The sequence below is a fragment of the Salvelinus namaycush genome, chromosome 24, assembly GCF_016432855.1.
Source record: "Salvelinus namaycush isolate Seneca chromosome 24, SaNama_1.0, whole genome shotgun sequence".
Classification (NCBI taxonomy): domain Eukaryota; kingdom Metazoa; phylum Chordata; class Actinopteri; order Salmoniformes; family Salmonidae; genus Salvelinus; species Salvelinus namaycush.
The window spans coordinates 15617784-15640930 of NC_052330.1; the positions used below are offsets into that span (position 1 = coordinate 15617784).

The window sequence follows — 23147 nt, forward strand, 5'->3', positions numbered from 1 at the left end:
CCTGAGCTCTAACCAATGTTCCCTCTAAACTGCACACGGGCGCTCAGTAGACCCGAGACTGCCTCGCAGCTCCCATTGGACTGCTGTGCAGAATAAATACTGTCAGCCCACGGAGAGAAGCACGAGGTTGAACTTCACTCAACTTTCTAGAGTTTTCCCTGTTAACACGATCAACGTTTCCCTTTACTGTGGCAATTGTGATCAAATCAACGCAATATTGGACACTTTCAAATCAAATTTATTTATAAAGCCCTTCTTACATCAGCTGATATCTCAAAGTGCTGTACAGAAACCCAGTCTAAAACCCCAAACAGCAAGCAATGCAGGTGTAGAAGCACGTGGCTAGGAAAAACTCCCTAGAAAGGCCAGAACCTAGGAAGAAACCTAGAGAGGAACCAGGTTATGATGTACTACTACACAGTAAGGAGGCCTGCGTCTTGTGACCGTAGCGTACGTGTAGGTATGTACAGCAGGACCAAATCGGAAAGATGATAGGTAGGAGCAAGCCCATGTAATTCTTTGTAGGCTAGCAGTAAAACCTTGAAATCAGCCCTTGCCTTAACAGGAAGCCAGTGTAGAGAGGCTAGCACTGGAGTAATATGATCAATTTTTTTTTGTTCTAGTCAAGATTCTAGCAGCCGTATTTAGCACTAACTGAAGTTTATTTGGTGCTTTATCCGGGTAGCCGGAAAGTAGAGCATTGCAGTAGTCTAACCTAGAAGTGACAAAAGCATGGATACATTTTTCTGCATCATTTTTGGACAGAAAGTTTCTGATTTTTGTAATGTCCTTGAAACAGTCTTGATATGTTCGTCAAAAGAGAGATCAGGGTCCAGAGTAACGTCGAGGTCCTTCACAGTTTTATTTGAGACGACTGTACAACCATCAAGATTAATTGTCAGATTCAACAGAAGATCTCTTTGTTTCTTGGGACCTAGAACAAGCATCTCTGTTTTCTCCGAGTTTAAAAGTAGAAAATGTGCAGCCATCCACTTCTTTATGTCTGAAACACAGGCTTCCAGCGAGGGCAATTTTGTTTCATCGAAATGTACAGCTGTTTGTCATCCGCATAGCAGTGAAAGTTAACATTATGTTTCCGAATGACATCACCAAGAGGTAAAATATATAGTGAAAACAATAGTGGTCCTAAAACGGAACCTTGAGGAACACCGAACTTTACAGTTGATTTGTCAGAGGACAAACCATCCACAGAGATAAACTGATATCTTTCCGACAGATAAGATCTAAACCAGGCCAGAACTTGTCCGTGTAGACCAATTTGGGTTTCCAATCTCTCCAAAAGAATGTGGAGATTTCAATGCAACATGCTGAAGAAAAAAAATACCATGCAAGAGATTTTGTTGTAGAACGCATCAAAGTAAGATTATTTTGCACGCATGACTCAGTCTGTAATCTACACAGACTTGTGCGTTATAACTAATCAGAGCTGCAGTAGGCCTATATCCAAATCGAACATTGCCATATATGGATCTGTGTCATTTACTTTCATCTGGACTGTGTTTACAGCATGAGCGGTCGTGAGTAGATGTGCTTGTTTTGAGATCAATGCGAGAGCTACATGTAGCCACGTGTGCACATTTTGTTCATATCCTTTGCTAGTTAGTGAGTTATTAACCCAGTTCTAGATCAATTGTAGACAGCAATTGGGGAGGGATTGCTTCCTACAAGAGCACATAACGTGAACATTTCTAGACATCTATGAAAAGAGTCAGGTATAGAGTTTTTTAAATTTCTTAATGGGTAGTGTTGTATTTTGAGACAGTCTTGAATAAGCTAAGAAGCCAATAGGCAGAGGGTAGCATATTTTTTTCTGATTCTCTGTAATAATGGTATGGGAATAATGCATATTTTTTTGTAAAGTGGTTTCTTGCATCAAACACAGCACAATTTTCAGTCACCTCCTTCTCTGAAGGACAAGTGGATAAACAGGTTAATGTCAAGCCCTTCATGATTTTGTTGAATTCTTCAGTCTCATGGAATGTAGGCCTACATTGAACACAACACATTGGCTAATACTGTAGGCTGAATGATAGAACAGCTATTTCCATGTTACAATGTTATGGGATGTATTCTCTCCATTGATTTTTATTGTAGGCCACTCTGATAGGCCTACAATATGATCAAATAGCCACAGTAGCCTATTAGCCATTGTTAAAACTATAACTTAAACAGGTACAGCCTCGGTGTTCACAGTAAACACGCGTTGGAAGTTGCACAGAATTTTCACAACATTGAAGTTTGCACGCAGCAGACCTGAAATTTGCTCAATGCCAAGAAAAATTTGAGGGAACATTGGCTCTAATGTCATGTATAGCATGTTACTGTGCAGCAACTGGGTTCCAATTCAGGTGTTTATCAATGACAATCTGCCATTTTCAACCTGTATATAGTGGAAAGGGTTAACGTGACTAGGTATTTGGGCAGGACCCAAGAGAGATGCCGAAACCCTCTATAAGTGTGTTATCAAACGCTGTTTATCATTCATATCACACTTGAGCATAACACTAAAACTGCAGTACTTGGCCAGACATCTTCCAAAGGCACTTTAATGTTTGAGCGTTTAAAGTCCACACAGATGACTCATCAAGGTTTTACCTGACTTTGCTGAATTTTTTGCTTCACTAAGCTGAAAAAATGACATTTGCGTATATTTCTCTTTCAACCACTGTTTATATTGGTTTGGCAGAATAACTCTTTTGTCCTCAGTAGAGTGAGGTCATATGTTTAGTGAGGACCTGCTCCGGCCTGCTCTTGTAAAATTTGATGTAATTAGTCGTTCTGATGTGTGTCTTGGCGGGTAGTGGTCAGAGTGTGATAGGGGAACTCTGGTATGCTTCAAGTTTTGTCATGTGCACAAGTACTCGGGCCGGGACGATACCAATATCACTACTGTGGCAAGGAAACAAATCACGAAGCAGATTTAACTTCTTCAGAAAAATAGCCCAAATGTTGGAAACAAACATGTTGTCGTCATTATGTTGTCATCCAGAGTCACATTTATTTTCCAAGCTATAGAACGCAATATTTTACATACAGTAGGTTTTTAAAGTACCAAAGAGTTTAGTCTACTGGGTGTTTTTGTTTTTCCCATGGAAAAAATATTGTGTCTATCTGCTCTAACAAGTAAAGTGAAATGCCTTTCTTGCAAGTTCTTTCCCAACAATGCATTAATCAATATCAGTAGTACTATAAAATAAAGTAGAACAAAAACACACAAGAAATAAGAATTGGATGCAATCCAACAGTGGATAAGATGCAAGATAAGATGCAATCCAACAGTGTGCAGAGCCTGAGACATCCAGCCCTTAGAGGGTGGAGAGGAGGATCTAATGGTTCACGGTGTCGAAAGCGGAGAATAGATCAAGGACAGCCTCTGTGACAGAGGAGAGGAGTCTCGGTTGAGAGACCTGTCTTGAAGCCTGATTGGTTAGAGTTAAGAAGATGGTTCTGAAAGAGATGAGAGAGTTGGTCAGAGAACGTACGCTATAGGGCCTCCCGTGTGGCACAGCGGTCTAAGGCACTGCAGGGCTTGAGACGTCACTACAGATCCGGTTCGATCCCGGGCTTTGACGCAGCCGGCCGCAACCAGGAGACACATTTGGCCCAGCATCGTCCGGGTTAGGCGAGGGTTTGGATGGCCGGGATGTCCTTGTCCCATCTAGCGACTCCTGTGACAAGCCGGGTTGCATGCATGCTGACGAGGTCGCCAGTTGTACGGGGTCTACTCCAACACATTGGTGCGGCTGGCTTCCAGGTTAAGCAAGCAGTATGTCAAGAAGCAGTGCGGCTTGGTGGGTCATGTTTCGGAGGACGTATTGCTCTCGACATTAGCCTCTCCCGAGTCCGTACAGGAGTTGCAGCGATGGGACAAGACTAGCTACCACTTGGATATCACGAAAAAGGGGTAAAACAAAAAAAGACTGCATGCTCAAGTGTTTTGGGAAAAAAAGAAAGAAGGGATACCGGTCTGTAGTTGACCTCAGAGGGGTCGACTGTTGTTTTTAGAGGAGGGGAGCAACTCTGGCTATTTTGAAGTCAGAGTGGACGCAGCCAGTGGTCAGGAATGGGAGAAAGTCTCCAGAGATGGTCTGGATAAGGGGATGGGGTTGAGCAGGCAGGTTTGTCGGGCAGCCAGACAAGGTGTCAAGCTCATTGAGGAAGACTCTACCGTTATGGGTTTCATTAGGTCAAATTTAATATGAATAACCAGGCCTTGAATCTTGAGCCTTGAGCCTTGTTAGTCTAGTGCCCTTAACGGGTTGGCTGAGATATAGTGTAACGGGTTGCAGTCTACCACCCATAAAGGGTTATCTGAGGTATTGTGCTTTGGACATGCTTTTATGATCATATGATTGAGGTCCTTGTGAATCAGATGTAAAATGAACTGGAATCAAATGCGAGTTTTACCTAAGGTCCTTGGCTCCCGCTGAGACTTTCACCTCAGCCGCCGTGATCGAAGTTAACAGACGTGAACGTGGCAACCTTGAATTGGGTGTAGTTTCTTCCCTCTAAAGTTTCAACTTAATGGTTTCCACCTCAGCAACTTATCTTACATTTCCATTTCCAGCAGTCTGTTCTGCGCCAAGCCCATAGAGTAACTTCAGACAGAGAGGCCTTAGAACAGACTGAGATTATGCTGCTTGTCTGCACTCCCTTATATTCATTTGTGGACTATCCTGAGTAATATCCACACAGTGGATTTGGTGCTATTTCTCAATGAGGATTGTCTGTTTTTGACAGAGGGAGGGATGTGTGTTTTTGTTGTAGAGAGGCTTGGTAGGATGGTTGCAGAGCAGGCTTGGTAGGATGGTTGCAGAGCAGGCTTGGTAGGATGGTTGCAGAGCAGGCTTGGTAGGATGGTTGCAGAGCAGGCTTGGTAGGATGGTTGCAGAGCAGGCTTGGTAGGATGGTTGCAGAGCAGGCTTGGTAGGATGGTTGCAGAGCAGGCTTGGTAGGATGGTTGCAGAGCAGGCTTGGTAGGATGGTTGCAGAGCAGGCTTGGTAGGATGGTTGCAGAGCAGGCTCGGTAGGATGGTTGCAGAGCAGGCTCGGTAGGATGGTTGCAGAGCAGGCTCGGTAGGATGGTTGCAGAGCAGGCTTGGATCTTCTGCCATTTGAAAGGATCCGACGGTGGTTGTGTTTCAAAGTGTGTCTTCTGTTCAGTGTCACTGTCATAAACACATAGCAGCAGCCACAGCTCTGAGTGCAGTCACTCTATTTCAGTGTCCTTGTCAAGGTGTTTGGAACATGACTGACTGAAGGTCAGAAGATGGTTTGACCAACTTTGTATGAATTAATCCAGGTTTAACACAGTTGATAAGGGAACGCTGAACATTGAATAGCCTAGCTGCTGATAACATTATGCCCCTCTGCCTCTCTCCCTGTCCTTCATCTCTTTGTCCCTGACTAGACCATTTCCTGTTTACCCCAGTGACTTCTAGCCCTTATCTCTCTCTGAAGCTGGATGCTTGGTTCTCACTGCTCTCTAATAGCCTGTGTTAATAACCTGATAGTGATGTGCTTGATTATGGAAATTGTTTTAATGAGGCATTCTCCAGTGTTGTGGGTGTTATCACACTGTCAGAGCCTGGTGCAGCCTGCTGCTGACAGGAGGAGACCATGGGGGCTGCTGGAACTTTGAAGGAGTCTATAAGGATATCCTCAATGTGTGTGAGAGAGTGGGGATGTTTCTGCCTTCTCCATTTCCCCTGTCTGTCTGTTTGCAACAATGTTTGTAATGTGAGCTGTCTTAACCAAGGACTTTTTGCCTCATCAGGCCCCCCCGGGCTAGGCTTTGGGATACAGAGCGTGTTAGCCTGGCCTTAACAAAGCCCTACCAGGCTGACAGAGGGGAGGCGAAGTCCGATTGGACACTTTAATTGGCCCTGCCTCAGTCAAAGTTCCATTGTGTTGAGTAAGCTGTTTACAGCAGCATACTCCAGCATGGGGCTGGGACTGACTAGATGGGGCTACAGCGACCACTGAGGACTGGAACAGGTTACAGCTGAGGTACAGCAACCCTGTTTGTGAGCAACTTTATTTGAGGACTGTGGTTGAGATATGGATCTGATTCTCTGCTCTTCTCTACCCCCTGTTGGTCGTACATAGAACTGCACCCAGAAGCAGTGACTACTAGAGGGTTTAACACCCCAGTGTTTTCTACAGTATATTCTTATCATCCTAGGTGATGATACTCCTATTCTAATAGGTGTCCCTTTTAGACATGATAAGCCTTCAATGACACATGCGGCTCAACATCATTCACTCCCAGACTGGGTGATCGTCATCGGACAAGAGAGGAATGGAGTCACCAGTCAATCTTTTTACAAGACTTGTTATTTATTTCACTGCTGGCTAAATCCAGTATTGACATGGTTGACTGAGGCCTCTGCTGCTGTGGTCTATGTTTGAGTCTCTGGTCATGCAGGCTGAATGTAGATGCAGCTGCTGTCTGTTCTGTTGCGTACACTGCACTAATGCCATTAATTAGTAACCTGCCTAAATGACTACCGACCCGTAGTGCTCACGTCTGTAGCCATGAAGTGCTTTGAAAGGCAGGTCATGGCTCACATCAACACCATTATCCCATAAACCCTAGACCCGCTCCAAGATCCACAGATGACGCAATCTCTATTGCACTCCACACTGCCCTTTCCTACCTGGAAAAAAGGAACACCTATGTGAGAATGCTATTCATTGACTACAGCTCAGCATTCAACACCATAGTACCCTTAAAGCTCATCAATAAGCTAAGGACCCTGGGACTAAACACCTCCCTCTGCAACTGGATCCTGGACTTCCTGACGGGCCGCCCCCAGGTGGTAAGGTTAGGGAACAACACATCCACCACGCTGATCCTCAACACAGGGGCCCCCAAGGGGTGCGTGCTCAGTCCCCTCCTGTACTCCCTGTTCACTCATGACTACACGGCCAGGCATGACTCCAACACCACCATTAAGTTTGCCTGATCACCGACAACGACGAGACAGCCTATAGGGTGGAGGTCAGAGAACTGGCAGTGTTGTGCCAGGGCAACAACCTCTCCCTCAATGTGATCAAGACTAAGGAGATGATTGTGGACTACAGAAAAAGGAGGACCGAGCACGCCCCCATTCTCATCGACGGAGCTGTAGTGGAGCAGGTTGAGAGCTTCCTTGGTATCCACATCACCAACAAACTAATGGTCCAATCACACCAAGACAGTCGTGAAGAGGGCACGACAAAACCTATTCCCCCTCAGGAGACTGAAAAGATTTGGCATGGGTCCTCAGATCCTCAAAAGGTTCTACAGCTGCACCATCAAGGGCATCTGGACTGGTTGCATCCCTGCTTGGTATGGGAACTGCTCGGCCTTCGAACCGCAAGTCACTACAGAGTTTAGTATGTACTGTACAGTACATCACTGGGTCCAAGCTTCCTGCCATCCAGGACCTCTATACCAGGCGGTGTCAGAGGAAGGCCCTAAAAATTGTCAGACTCCAGCTACCCTAGTCATAGACTGTTCTCTCTGCTACCGCATGGCAAGCAGTACCGGAGCGCCAAGTCTAAGTCCAAGAGGCTTCTAAACAGCGTCTACCCCCAAGCCATAAGACTCCTGAACCCAGACTATTTGCATCGCCCCCCACCCCCCTTTTACACTACTGCTACTCTCTGTTATTATCTATGCATACCCACTTTAATAACTACCTACATGTACATATTACCTCAATTACCTCGACTAACCGGTGCCCCCGCACATTGACTCTGTACCGGTATCCCCTGTATATAGCCTCGTTATTGTTATTTTACTGCTGGTCTTTAATTACTTGTTATGCTACTTTTATTTCTTATTCGTATTTTTTAAACTGCATTGTTGGTTAAGGGCTTGTAAGTAAGCGTTTCACTGTAAGGTCTACACCTGTGGTATTCGGCACCTGTGACTAATACAATTTGATTTGATTAATCCTGCCGCTCCATTGTTCCTCCATATGCTTTTAAGTTATATACCCCTTAGGGCCCTCAGGTTCTCTGGAACTGGCCTTTAACTCTCCCAAAGCCTAGGACCAGAAGGCATGGACAGGCAGCCTTTAGTGATTATGCCCCCAGCCTCTGGAATAGCCTGCCAGAGAACCTGAGGGCCGAAACTGTGGACATATTTAAAACAGATCTTACAACACATATTTTTAGCGTTGCTTCTCCTTAGGGTGCTTTTTAGTAGTTCAGTTTGTGTCACTCTTTGGTTTTGTACCTTAGGTTTGTTGTGTAGTAAATATCTCAGTTTTTATTTTCATTGTTTTGTATTCGTTTTTTCCTGTAAAGCACGTTGCGTTGCAATCTGAAATGAGCTGTATAAATAAAGCTTGATTTGATTAGGAACACTGTCACTGCTGCTTGGGAGGGAGAAGAGAAACAGAGGATGATGGTTGTGATATGAGAACTGAGGATGGATCAACAACATTGTAGTTACTCCATAATATTAACCTAAATGACAGAGGGAAAAGAAGGAAGCCTGTACAGAATAAAAATATTCCAAAACATGCATCCTGTTTGCAACAAGGCACTTAAGTAATACTGCAAAAAAATGTTTTTTGTCCTGAATAGAAAGCGTTATGTTTGGGGCAAACACAACACATTACTGAGTACCACTCTAAATATTTTAAAGCATGGTGGTGGCTGCATCATGTTATGGGTATGCTTGTCATCGGCAAGGACAAGAGAGTTTTTCTAGGATAAAAATAAACAGAATGGAGCTGAGCACAGGCAACATCCTATAGGAAAACCTGGTGCACTCTGATTTCCAACACACTGGGTGATGTATTCACATTTCAGCAGCACAATAACCTAAAACACAAGGCCAAATCTACTTACCAAGATGACATGAAATGTTCCTGAGTGGCCTATTTAGTTTTGACTTACAAATCTATGGTAAGTCTTGAAAATTGACGTCTAGCAATGATCAACAATCAACTTGACAGAGCTTAAAGAATTTTTAAAATAGTAATGGGCAAGTAATGTACAATCCAGGTGTGCAAAGCTCTTAGAGACTTACCCAGAAAGACAGCTGTAATCACCTCCAAAAGAGCTTCTACAAAGCATTGACTCAGGAGTGTGAATACTAGTGTGAATGAGATATTTCATTTTCAATAAATTTGCCAAAATATCTAAAAACATGTTTTCACTTTGATTACGGGGTATTGTTTGTAGATGGGTGAGAAGAAAAATAATATTTAATCCATTTTGAATTCAAGCTGTGAAATAAGTCAAGAGGTAATGAATACTTCCTGAAGGCTCTGTATATCCCTGGAGCCTCTACGGTCTCTACAGTAGCTTGTCTAATTTTAGCAGAGTGAAATGTGTGCCTTGGAATCACATGGCAGGCAGTCGGCGCTAGGCTGGTTAGTGTGACGCTGACACAGGAGCTGTGTGCTCACCGTGCTGCTACTGTCTGAGACTCAGGCATGTGGGCTTTTCTAAAATGTCTGTTGCCGCCTTCCCTCCCAGTCAGATAACACACTGGACCACTGGGCAGAGAAGGGATGAACTGCTGGAGGTCAGGGTCAGGGAGGTCGGGGGTTAAATGTAATGGTTGCTCTGTATAGGGCCTGTGACAAGGTGGTGTAGCCTGCTGACAGACATGAGTGCATAATCTAACTATGAGCTGTCTGTGTGGAAATGCTTAAAGCCCCACTGCAGTAAAAAACGAGATTCTTCTGTGTTTTATATATATTTCCACACTTGGAGGTTGGAATAATACTGTGAAATTGTGAAAATGATAATGCCATTTTAATTTAAGAGCTGTTTGAAAAGACTGCCTGTCATTTCTGCCTGTTTTGGTTGGATGTAGGCTTGCCTGGTGAATTAGTTAATAGACCAATAAGAAAGAGTTCCACACCTCTCTGCCAATAACAGCTAGTTTTCAGTTTCCCCCTCCCCATTCAAAGCACTCCCAGACAGTCCTAGAAAAAAATCTTGCTTGAGCAATTGCTCTTTGCTAAGAAGCAATTTTTGTTTATTTTTGACCATTTTAATTTAAAACTATCACAGTAAGGTACTTAATTGTTAGCCAGAAATGATTTGATATCAAGTTACAAATGGTCGTATTGGACATTTTTTAATGTGGGATTTGGTTTACAGAGAAACCAGCTAGACCACACCTTGGCAGACATATTCTCACCCATTCTGCTTCTCGAGTCCCAGGTGCTGTGAATTGAGCCGTTGTCAGAACAGGACAGCAACAGCATTGGTGTGTTTTTTCTCTTCCTCTTTGCCAGGAAGGAATGTGTGTGTGTGCACCAGGACAAAGGAGCGGTTACCATCAGAGACAAGGCGGTGTTTGTTGTCTGGTGAGGCCATGTGAAGTTTGGTAATACACATCAGTGGGGTGACTGATGAGGGGTTAAGTCTGATGGAGGTCTGTGACCCTCCTCCGGTCACACCAAAGCAACCGTCTTCTCCCCATGTCTAGGTCCAACATTAAACCCTAACTTCAAAGCTGGAATCCTTAGCATGGAAACCACCACGCTACTTCAAACAACATTATTTCCCCCCTCGAACATCACTGAACATCATTGAACATCATTGCACACATGATAGAACAGCAGACTATGTACCATGAAGCTCATCTCCTCGGTTTAAAAAGCAAAACAATAACAAATGCACCTGGCACTGTTTCACCTTATGCAGATCTAAGCTTTAACATGCGTGACCATCCCTATGTATAAAGTCAGTCTGCTGGTAAATGTTTTGGACAGTAGCTGACCTTAGTTCTGGGCTGTGACCTGAGGTCACTCTGTGATTGGTCAGTCATGTCCAGTAACCCATAGAAGCCCATACAGACAGACATACAGCCGTCCTCCGTCGGACTCCTCTCTGTTCTCCTAAAATGGGTAAAAGAGGACAGGACTGAAGGGATGGTCAGGCCGCTGGACGCCTGTCGGTGTTGTGGTCTGGCTGTAATCCCCTCCTTTTCATCTGGTTGTGGACAGATTGATATATAGAGAGAAGAGAAAGGAGGCAGTGTGTGAGAGAAAGGACCATGTAAGGCTACAAAACACAATTTTGAAGGCGGAGGGACAGTGTTTTTCAGTCAGCTCCACAGCTTCTGTTTGGACCTTCATTTTGACAGACGCCCGTCTGTGCCCTGGGACAAACAGCTGAACACACACTGACTCTACACAGTGGGGTCCCTCTCTTTATGGGTCCCCTGGCCCCCCTAAACCACCACCCGTGCTGCCCCCGTTCTGCCCTCTACAGCCCTAGCAACACAACCCAGCATGGTGTCAGGGATCAGGGGTAGATTCATCGACGTGCATCTTTGTGGTATTAATACCGTGTTGTGATGGCCTGTTGACAGAGAAGAATACAGAGCGAGTATGCCTTTTACCATGACCTCATCAGTGTGTGAGAACAACACAGGAGCAGGGCTGACTGATAGCCTTTTTTTGTCTTTACAGCCTGTCTCGGTGGCATGTTCAAGTAGTTGAATATTGGAATGTATTTGAAAATACTCAAATGCACTCAAACTCCCATGCATTTAACCCAAGTATTTGAAAATAGTATTTGAAAATACTTTCAAGTACAATTTGGTCGAATATTTGGTTTGTACAAATAACCATTCAAATACTCAAATACAAATAAAACAAGATTTAAATAACAAATACTCAAATACACGTATTTATACCCAGGTCTGGGATGTGTGTGTGTGTGTGTGTGTGTGGCCTACCCTTGCCAGGGACTCTGTCATAGAAACAAGCTGCATTCCTGAGCCAAAATGAGTTTGTTTTTGCAGCTCCAGGTCCAGGGTGCAGACACCGACACCTACCACAGTGTCTCAGGATGTCTGCTATGTGTTTGTTTCTTAACTCATACCACCATGTGATCCCCCTTGCATCATTCGGCCAGTAGATATGGAGGTTGATGTGACGTGACGCCCGACTGCCTGCCACACTTTTTATTGACGAGCTCATGCTCTTTGGCACCAGACTGCCATAGCCCACGCTGCTGTGAGGTTCTCCGCTAGCAGCCAGCTTGCTTCTACTACTACTACTAGTACTACTACTACTACTACTACTACTACTACTACTACTACTTCTACTAATAAAACTGACAGAACAGCTGCCCTGCACAGCACAGCACAGCCCAGAGAGAGAAACCCCAGCACTGTGCCTACCAGAGACTACAACACTGTACTTATCAGGGAAGGAGACAAGAGAGGGAGAGACCAGACATCAGGAGCAGTGAGATCCAGAGAGCGAGGGCCCTTGGTGTGACCCAGCCCAGGGTTGGTGCTGTGCTGTTTGGTGCTCTACTCCCTAAGACTGCTGCCTCCAGCTCTTCTGTGAGGGGGAGAGACTGCTGCTGCTTGGTGTAGGGCTGTAGAGACAGAGGAGGAGAAGCCTCCCAGGCATCCACAGACATGCCTGCTCCCAGAGTGAGCCGCTTCCAGCCGCAGCAGAAGATCAGTCGCGCTCAGATCATCCTCAGCAGTGAGTAGAGCTGCACCGGTAGGGTGGTGGGTGAAGGGGTTGCTGATTTGGTTGGGTATTGGTGCCATGAGGTGGGGTAGGGTGTTGTTGTATAGTGGGACAGCTGATGGGTGTAATGGGTAGGCCAGTGATGGAGGGTAAGGCTACTAAACCGCCGACAGCATGCTCTGGATCATTGCAGTAGTTGAAGAGTGCCTCTCTTATCAAGTAGTGCTAACACAAGTCTTTATGTAAATTGTATAACGTTCATTTGTTATGCTCTATCCGAGGTGTCAGTGAAAACGAGGTGTTAGTTGCCTGTAGTGTAATCTACTCTAAATGCACTGTCCCCATGGGTGATGGACACAGTTCCGCCGGAAGGAACACGAGTCCTCTTATGGTTGGTCACAGATCAGTTGCTCTTTCTCCTGATTGGCTAAGCTGTGTTCCATATGTTGGTGCTCTGTAGCAACCAACAGTAAGCCTCTGGCAGAAGGAGAAAAGGCAAGGAGAGAAAGGGCAGCCTTGACCTCTGCTTCTGTGCTTGGCTGATCTTTGTAAGAAAAGAAAAATCACATCAAATTTGTTACTGAGTTTCCAAGCTGCAAAGTCAGAGACGCACAGGCTCTGTCGAGTCCACACAACCAGTACAACCCTCCAGTACTGACAGAACAGATACAGATAGGCATAGTTCTGAATGCTGGAGTGAAATTCACACACAGTTTCAAAGACTGAATCAGCAGACTGACAAACCCGGTGCCTGGCTGCTCCATCTCATACTCATCTCCTCAGCACCGGTGTTCAGTTAGCTCCATTCAGCTAGCTCGGAGTGTTCAGTGCAAGCTGAGTGGTTACGGTACAAGGCGTGCCCTGTGGAAAGCTTTGTCTCTAAATGCATGGTTACTAATCAAATTGGGAATGTCCTAACAATGCAAAACAGTTGCATTTGAAGCTGGGGTCTAGTGCTCCGTAGGGGCTGTTAGTTCCGAGGCTGGGGTTTAGTGCTCCGTAGGGGCTGTTAGTTCCGAGGCTGGGGTCTAGTGCTCTGTAGGGGCTGTTAGTTCCGAGGCTGGGGTCTAGTGCTCTGTAGGGGCTGTTAGTTCCGAGGCTGGGGTCTAGTGCTCCGTAGGGGCTGTTAGTTCCGTAGTTCCGAGGCTGGGGTCTAGTGCTCCGTAGGGGCTGTTAGTTCCGAGGCTGGGGTCTAGTGCTCTGTAGGGGCTGTTAGTTCCGAGGCTGGGGTCTAGTGCTCCGTATGGGCTGTTAGTTCCGAGGCTGGGGTCTAGTGCTCTGTAGGGGCTGTTAGTTCCGAGGCTGGGGTCTAGTGCTCCGTAGGGGCTGTTAGTTCCGAGGCTGGGGTCTAGTGCTCCGTAGGGGCTGTTAGTTCCGAGGCTGGGGTCTAGTGCTCCGTAGGGGCTGTTAGTTCCGAGGCTGGGGTCTAGTGCTCCGTAGGGGCTGTTAGTTCCGAGGCTGGGGTCTAGTGCTCCGTAGGGGCTGTTAGTTCCGAGGCTGGGGTCTAGTGCTCTGTAGGGGCTGTTAGTTCCGAGGCTGGGGTCTAGTGCTCCGTAGGGGCTGTTAGTTCCGAGGCTGGGGTCTAGTGCTCCGTAGGGGCTGTTAGTTCTGAGGCTGGGGTCTAGTGCTCCGTAGGGGCTGTTAGTTCCGAGGCTGGGGTCTAGTGCTCCGTAGGGGCTGTTAGTTCCGAGGCTGGGGTCTAGTGCTCCGTAGGGGCTGTTAGTTCCGAGGCTGGGGTCTAGTGCTCTGTAGGGGCTGTTAGTTCTGAGGCTGGGGTCTAGTGCTCCGTAGGGGCTGTTAGTTCCGAGGCGTTGGCAGAGCTCCATGATGACCTCATCCATAGGTGCCAGCTGGCCTGGCCTGGTCTGGGGCTCTATAGCCCTGGTCGCCTCCCCTAACATTGTGGCTGAGCCAGAAATACAATGTTTACCTTCTCCTATGGAGGGAGGGGACCTGCGCTGCGTCTGCTTATGGCCGTAGTGTTTCCAAGCAGAGCGGCTTTTATTAGGTGATGTTACGTCAGACCTGAGCTGAGGCATCCGGCCACCTGAGCTGGCCTGGTGTCGGGTGTGTGTCAGTGGCCCTCCCTGGGGTAATGGAGATGGCAAGCTCTGCTGCTGACATCCCTGCTAAGGACAGGGGGAAGGGGGAGTAGAGGGGAGTGGTCACTGTCCTACCGTCACCTAGACCCCCTGTCTCCCCCTCTGCCCCAGAATAAGACCCCACCTTGGAAAGGTGCAAGTGTTTGTGGGTAGTGTATATTGCCTGTCCTGTCATTACATTTGTCTACATGTCTGTACTGTATGTCTGTCTTCCTATGGGAGACAGGAATGGTTGCACTGCAGTCATTAATATTCTATCACAGGCCGCCTGCCATCACAGACAGCTAGAATCCTCTAAAGCTGTTTTTGTAACCGTAAAGGAAGATGTTCTGACATGCATCACCTAGCATCATCCATCACAACTGCTTAACCTGATTGGCACCCCAAACTACAGTGAAACTCTTATAGCCTAGGGATAGTGAACCTGGGGAGTCAGGAGGGCCAATCATCTGTACCCTGATGACTCTTCGTTTTTCTCCCAGCGCCCACACACCATTCATCTGTCAGCCTATTAACAGTAGCAGCACTCCATCTCACAAATGGGGAAGCCATTGTTTAGACACTGCATGTTTGTGAGTCTTAAGCTGTGAGACTCTCCTGACTCCTCTGGGGGGATTCATTTGCGGGTTGCACGCAGTGTTACAGTAGTAGTGTTGGGGTTGAAGTAATGAGACAGGCAGCCAGAAGGTGTTAATGTCACTCTGGGAAAGTGATGGAACACTTGGGGATGCATTAGGTTTCTGTTGTTGACACATATAATTGGCTCACATCTGTATGGTGAGACGAAGAGAATCAGCTGATGTTTTGGTGGAGATTAAGACTTGTTTTGGTCCTCTTGTTGTTACTTAGATTATTGATTGGCAGAATTAGATTAATTGGAAATGAGCAGAAGCTTCTCAACACATGATACTATAATTACTTACTACTTACTACTGGTCACTAGAGAAAAGGACTAATGGTTCAACATGTATTTGCCACTCTGATACCGAAGCACACTGAACAGTAAACAATATTAACAGCCCACATTTCTAGCAGTATATTTGACCAGAAAATGCATGTGGAGTGGAATGGTAATTGTTCGTTTTGCCAAGTCATGTGTAATTTCACTCTGAGTGCCTCCTGCCTTGGGCCTGTCAGCAGAATGTAGAGGACTGTGGGTAATTAGACTGGGCCTGTGGTCTCTCAGGTCAGTGGGGAGCCGGCCTCCCGTCTCTCAACATGATTGATCAATAACCATTACCCGAGATGGCCTCCCAAAAAGTAATTTTGGCTCACCTTAAGTACATCAGTCATAATTTCCTCTCCAACTTTTTCCTGGTCCCCTTCATCAGTAGTATGTATGGGCTCTACCTGATCCTCTTCATCAGCAGTATGTATAGGGCTCTACCTGGTCCTCTTCATCAGTAGTATGTATAGGGCTCTATCTGGTCCTCTTCATCAGCACTAAGAATAGGGCTCTACCTGGTCCTCTTCACCATCACTATATATAGGGCTCTACCTGATCCTCTTCATCAGTAGTATGTATAGGGCTCTACCTGATCCTCTTCATCAGTAGTATGTATAGGGCTCTACCTGATCCTCTTCATCAGTAGTATGTATAGGGCTCTACCTGATCCTCTTCATCAGCAGTATGTATAGGCTCTACCCGATCCTCTTCATCAGCAGTATGTATGGGCTCTACCTGATCCTCTTCATCAGCAGTATGTATAGGCTCTACCTGATCCTCTTCATCGGCACTAAGAATAGGGCTCTACCTGATCCTCTTCATCAGCACTAAGAATAGGGCTCTACCTGATCCTCTTCATCAGCAGTATGTATGGGCTCTACCTGTCCACTTCACCATCACTATATATAGGGCTCTACCTGATCCGCTTCACCATCACTATATATAGGGCTCTACCTGATCCTCTTCATCAGCAGTATGTATGGGCTCTACCTGGTCCTCTTCACCATCACTATATATAGGGCTCTACCTGATCCTCTTCACCATCACTATATATAGGGCTCTACCTGATCCTCTTCATCAGCAGTATGTATAGGGCTCTACCTGGTCCTCTTCATCAGCACTATGTATAGGGCTCTACCTGATCCTCTTCATCAGCAGTATGTATAGGCTCTACCTGATCCTCTTCATCAGCAGTATGTATAGGGCTCTACCTGGTCCTCTTCATCAGCAGTATGTATAGGGCTCTACCTGATCCTCTTCATCAGCAGTATGTATAGGCTCTACCTGATCCTCTTCATCAGCAGTATGTATGGGCTCTACCTGATCCTCTTCATCAGCAGTATGTATAGGCTCTACCTGATCCTCTTCATCAGCAGTATGTATGGGCTCTACCTGATCCTCTTCATCAGCAGTATGTATGGGCTCTACCTGTCCTCTTCACCATCACTATATATAGGGCTCTACCTGGTCCTCTTCATCAGCAGTATGTATAGGGCTCTACCTGGTCCTCTTCATCAGTAGTATGTATAGGGCTCTATCTGGTCCTCTTCATCAGCACTAAGAATAGGGCTCTACCTGATCCTCTTCATCAGCAGTATGTATAGGGCTCTACCTGGTCCTCTTCACCATCACTATATATAGGGCTCTACCTCATCCTCTTCATCAGTAGTATGTATAGGGCTCTACCTGATCCTCTTCATCAGTAGTATGTATAGGGCTCTACCTGATCCTCTTCATCAGTAGTATGTATAGGGCTCTACCTGATCCTCTTCATCAGCAGTATGTATAGGCTCTACCTGATCCTCTTCATCAGCAGTATGTATGGGCTCTACCTGATCCTCTTCATCAGCAGTATGTATAGGCTCTACCTGATCCTCTTCATCGGCACTAAGAATAGGGCTCTACCTGATCCTCTTCATCAGCACTAAGAATAGGGCTCTACCTGATCCTCTTCATCAGCAGTATGTATGGGCTCTACCTGTCCACTTCACCATCACTATATATAGGGCTCTACCTGATCCGCTTCACCATCACTATATATAGGGCTCTACCTGATCCTCTTCATCAGCAGTATGTATGGGCTCTACCTGGTCCTCTTCACCATCACTATATATAGGGCTCTACCTGATCCTCTTCACCATCACTATATATAGGGCTCTACCTGATCCTCTTCATCAGCAGTATGTATAGGGCTCTACCTGGTCCTCTTCATCAGCACTATGTATAGGGCTCTACCTGATCCTCTTCATCAGCAGTATGTATAGGCTCTACCTGATCCTCTTCATCAGCAGTATGTATAGGGCTCTACCTGGTCCTCTTCATCAGCAGTATGTATAGGGCTCTACCTGATCCTCTTCATCAGCAGTATGTATAGGCTCTACCTGATCCTCTTCATCAGCAGTATGTATGGGCTCTACCTGATCCTCTTCATCAGCAGTATGTATAGGCTCTACCTGATCCTCTTCATCAGCAGTATGTATGGGCTCTACCTGATCCTCTTCATCAGCAGTATGTATGGGCTCTACCTGTCCTCTTCACCATCACTATATATAGGGCTCTACCTGGTCCTCTTCATCAGCAGTATGTATAGGGCTCTACCTGGTCCTCTTCATCAGTAGTATGTATAGGCTCTACCTGGTCCTCTTCATCAGCACTATGTATAGGGCTCTACCTGTCCTCTTCACCATCACTATATATAGGGCTCTACCTGGTCCTCTTCATCAGTAGTATGTATAGGGCTCTACCTGGTCCTCTTCATCAGTAGTATATATAGGGCTCTACCTGATCCTCTTCATCAGTAGTATGTATAGGGCTCTACCTGGTCCTCTTCATCAGTAGTATGTATAGGGCTCTACCTGGTCCACTTCATCAGTAGTATGTATAGGGCTCTACCTGGTCCTCTTCACCATCACTATATATAGGGCTCTACCTGGTCCTCTTCATCAGTAGTATGTATAGGGCTCTACCTGGTCCTCTTCATCAGTAGTATGTATAGGGCTCTACCTGGTCCTCTTCACCATCACTATATATAGGGCTCTACCTGGTCCTCTTCATCAGTAGTATGTATAGGGCTCTATCTGGTCCTCTTCATCAGCACTATGTATAGGGCTCTACCTGGTTCTCTTCACCATCACTATATATAGGGCTCTACCTGGTCCTCTTCATCAGTACTATGTATAGGGCTCTATCTGGTCCTCTTCATCAGCACTATGTATAGGGCTCTACCTGGTCCTCTTCACCATCACTATATATAGGGCTCTACCTGGTCCTCTTCACCATCACTATATATAGGGCTCTACCTGGTCCTCTTCATCAGTAGTATGTATAGGGCTCTACCTGGTCCTCTTCACCATCACTATATATAGGGCTCTACCTGGTCCTCTTCATCAGTAGTATGTATAGGGCTCTACCTGGTCCTCTTCACCATCACTATATAAAGGGCTCTACCTGGTCCTCTTCACCATCACTATATATAGGGCTCTACCTGGTCCTCTTCATCAGTAGTATGTATAGGGCTCTACCTGGTCCTCTTCATCAGTAGTATGTATAGGGCTCTACCTGGTCCTCTTCATCAGTAGTATGTATAGGGCTCTATCTGGTCCTCTTCATCAGCACTATGTATAGGGCTCTACCTGGTCCTCTTCACCAGTAGTATGTATGGGCTCTACCTGGTCCTCTTCACCATCACTATATATAGGGCTCTACCTGGTCCTCTTCATCAGTAGTATGTATTGGGCTCTACCTGGTCCTCTTCATCAGTAGTATGTATAGGGCTCTACCTGGTCCTCTTCATCAGTAGTATGTATAGGGCTCTACCTGTCCTCTTCACCAACACTATATATAGGGCTCTACCTGGTCCTCTTCATCAGCAGTATGACTGGGTCATGATGACTCATCCCCACAGAGCCCCATCACACAGGTCCCAGGTCAGCAGTCCAGGAAACAGACCGAGGCAGTGATACGTCTTCCTGACCCAGGAACAGTGAAGTAGGAATAGAGAGACACTACAGGGGCTGGAAGGGGCTGGAACACAACATGGCTGTTTCACAGAAAGAGGACAACCTCCGAGACCACCCTCATCTCTTCCTTTCATCTCATCTGTAGATCTGTGTGATGTAACAGGGAGGAAACCAACACATTAGAATAGAGACCATCAGGCTGTTTGTACAATACCTTCATGGTCCGGTGGGGAAACGCACCAATGCAGTGTGATCAAAGGAAAGCTCTGGTTTCTTGTTTGTAGCTGTTCCTCTAGTATACATCACTCTTCTTACTTTGTGTGCCACTTTCTGTGTCTCTGTTTCCATTTCTTTAAGTCTTCCCTCTGGGTTTTTGACTTGATTTGTCTCTAGAATTGATACACACACGGTGTTATGAGGTGAAGGGGGGGGGGGGGCAGTTCTCTGCCCTTCGCCCATTCATCCATGAATAATTGATCAAGACCAGGAAGTGTGCCGGACGGACCAACCGGAGTGTGGGACCACATCCTGTAAATACCTCCCTCTACTCCCCTCTCTCTCTCTCTCTCTCGCTCTCTCTCTCACTCTCTCTCGCTCTCTCTCTCTCTCGCTCGCTCTCTCTCGCTACTCCCTTCCTCCTCTCCTCCCTGCCTGTCTGCTGTGTGTCTTATTGACCTGAGCATCCGCGTAGCCCTGGCTCCAGGCGTGGCGTACTGTTAGTAGCAGCTCGGGACGCTGTGTGTGTCCAGAAACATGGTGCTCTATCTGAGCTCCCAGGACTCTGCAGATGGGATGGCTGCCAGCGGAGCCATGATGCCTGGGACTGAGTTTGGGACTGGATCTGGGGTTTTAGTTGGTACTGGGTCTATGGCTATGGTTAAGACTAGGTCCAGGGCTGTGGTTGGAGCACCTAAAGACTGCCTGGATGATGGACTGTGGCAGTATATCTGCTGTCAGAAGAGGCCTGCAGTCTCCCTGCCATCATGTAGGTGTGAGGATGCTCTCTCTGCTCCCTGGCTCAATGGGACTTCTACTGTTACACTGGATTTGTGTGTGTGTGTTTGTGTGCACGTTTGTTTTGTGAGGTTTTTGTGGTCCTAGGCATTTTGAAAAAGCGATCTTACCATTTGTAGGTTTCTCAGTCCAGTGACACATTCTCGGGCATTAATCAGAGATTCATGTATTGTCTGTATTTCAGTAACGGGGAAGTCTTGATTAAACATTGTTTATTTAACTGTGGATGCACTGTTGTCGGTCTTTGCCATGCAGCAGAAGTATTTCAGTCCCAGTATGGGATCTAATGATGTGAGAGGATTTAAAAGAGGAAAAGTGCCTATCTTTACAGAGACTAAGTGCTGCTGGGTGCCGGCCAACCAGGAGTGCTTTTGTCTTACCTGGCTCTGAATACTCTGAATACGGCTACAGAAACGTTTTAGGCACAAATCCACCCATGTCTTGGGGGGGGGGGGGGGGGGTTCATAAAGGGGTAGGAAGGTGGTGAAGCCTGTTGGTACACACACACACACACACACGCACACACACACACACACACACACAGACAGAGACACACACCGTGGCTGTGTTGATGGAGGGTGCGGTCATCCTGGAAGCATGGGCTGTGTCAACATATAAAAAGAAGCAGGGCTGACAGTAATGCTGTGGACAGAGGATGGAGCAAACCTCATCCACACTACCCTGCCTGATGCTATCTGCTCCAGATGGCTAGCTACTAACCTAATACTGCTTGATTTAGTGGTTGGAAAAGGAAACTGCTTTATTATTGGGTTTGGGTGATTCGTTCCACAACATAAATCTAGACATTATAGATGAGAGCTGGAGTTTCTTTACTGTTCAGTGCTGGTGTACAGGAAGAAAACACATTTCCCCATGTAGCTACTTATTGTTTCTCATTACATAATGGGATTATCTGAATGCATTGCTCCTAGTCCCATGTCCAAAATTAATTTAGCTCAATTTCTAACTCTCTGCAAGGGGAGTGGCCCTTTCACAACACTGTTATTGTCCAGACAGACACCCCATCTCAGGCCTGCTGCGAGTCATGCTCTGGGTGACTGGTGTTGTTTACACTGTGATCTATGAGACTTTCTCATCGGCAGGAGACCATTTCTGCTGTGTTTACAGCTCCGCTGTTTGGTGAGAGTGACCACAGCGCTGAGACTGTCCGTCACACATTTCATTCCCTCTCGTTATAACAGGCCTGGGATCTGTTTCTGACTATTTCCCTGCTCACACAAAGCACCACTGGCAGTCATGTTGCTGCAGCCATCATTACCCAGACAACAGCCCTACCTGCTGTCTTCCATCTCTCTTCCTCTCAAACCCATTGCCACTGTTTCCTGCTGTTTAGGTTGTGTAGGCGAAGAAAACAGACAGAAAATGTCAGCTCAGCTCCATCACATAATTGTCTATACTCTGTACTTCCATACCTGGTAAACAGGGCTCCAAGGGCCCCCCCCATCACCTGTTGAATGCTGCATTGATCCAGAGGCCCATGCCAAAGAGGCCAGGCTGGGTCTATATGAGCCTTTTAAAGGATACGTTTTCTTTTTGTATGACCAAATCTCTATTTTTGATGTAAATAGCATGTTATTGAAGGGTCCAGACACCTTTTTTTGTGATTTCACTTGTTTTTGATCAACTTAACCCAAACAGCGAATCACTTCCTCAGTATGGGAGCCCTGAAAAAAACACACCAACAAAGGCTCCAAAAACATCCAGATACGGTGTAGTGATGCAGGTCTTTAGACGTTGTACACATGAAATTGTCATTCCGAACTTTATCCACAACATTATATTCCATTTTGTAGCAGTTCATAGGTGGTATATGCTTGTTCAGCAGATCGGCTTGTTGCTGAGGAGTGTAGAGGCCTGTAGCTAGTGGTTGTGGTGGACTGTCACTAGCAGGTCTGGTGTATGGACAGAAGGTTATATAGGAGTCACTGCTGCCAAACCTTTCCAGATAAAATCCTTATTCTTCTCTCAGATCTGGAGCCCTCCCTCTACTCCTCGTTGTCCCTCTCTCTGTCTGTCTGGAATAGCATATCAATGTATCACTGCTCGACACAGACACTAGACAGCCAGAATACTGACAGCCTCTGAAGATTCTTCTCTTTTGGGCAGATTCAAGCCCTCCAACTTCCATCTATACACTCTTAGTCTGGCCATCAACGTAGAGGCTTTTCACCTATCGAACGTAGGCTTCAGTGAATCACTTAAAACCACTTTAGCATATATACCTTTTGTCAACAACAATATATATTTGGTCCCTGACATGTGGAGCTCTCTACAGTCCCCAGATATTCAATGGTTTTGTCACTCCATGACCCTTTGGCAGCGGTCCAGTGCCGTCAGTGGATATGATTGCTGATTGGTTGGAGTACCTTTGAGAGAAGGCTGATGGACAGATCTGGGAGTGGATCAGACATTAGGTCACAACCCAGCCGGCTGACAGTGAATTATGCTTAAAAGGATCGGTTTGGCCTGAAAAGGAGAAGGAAAGAGAGTTTAGGAGGAGGTTGTTGAAGTGCGGTTTGGGTTTGATCTATCCTGATTTTGAAAGAAATGCTGAGAAACGACTTGGTGGAATAGAAATCAGACTACATTGACATCAATGTTTAGGAGTTGAGATTTTAGTCAAAAGCGACGA

The 23147-nt window shown here is 46.2% G+C and overlaps 1 protein-coding gene across 1 annotated transcript in view; it reads left to right on the forward strand.

Annotated features, from left to right (window-relative positions):
* LOC120019007 (protein enabled homolog) overlaps positions 1-23147 on the forward strand; it is an 82193-nt gene that overhangs the window by 22759 nt on the left and 36287 nt on the right. The window lies entirely within an intron of this gene.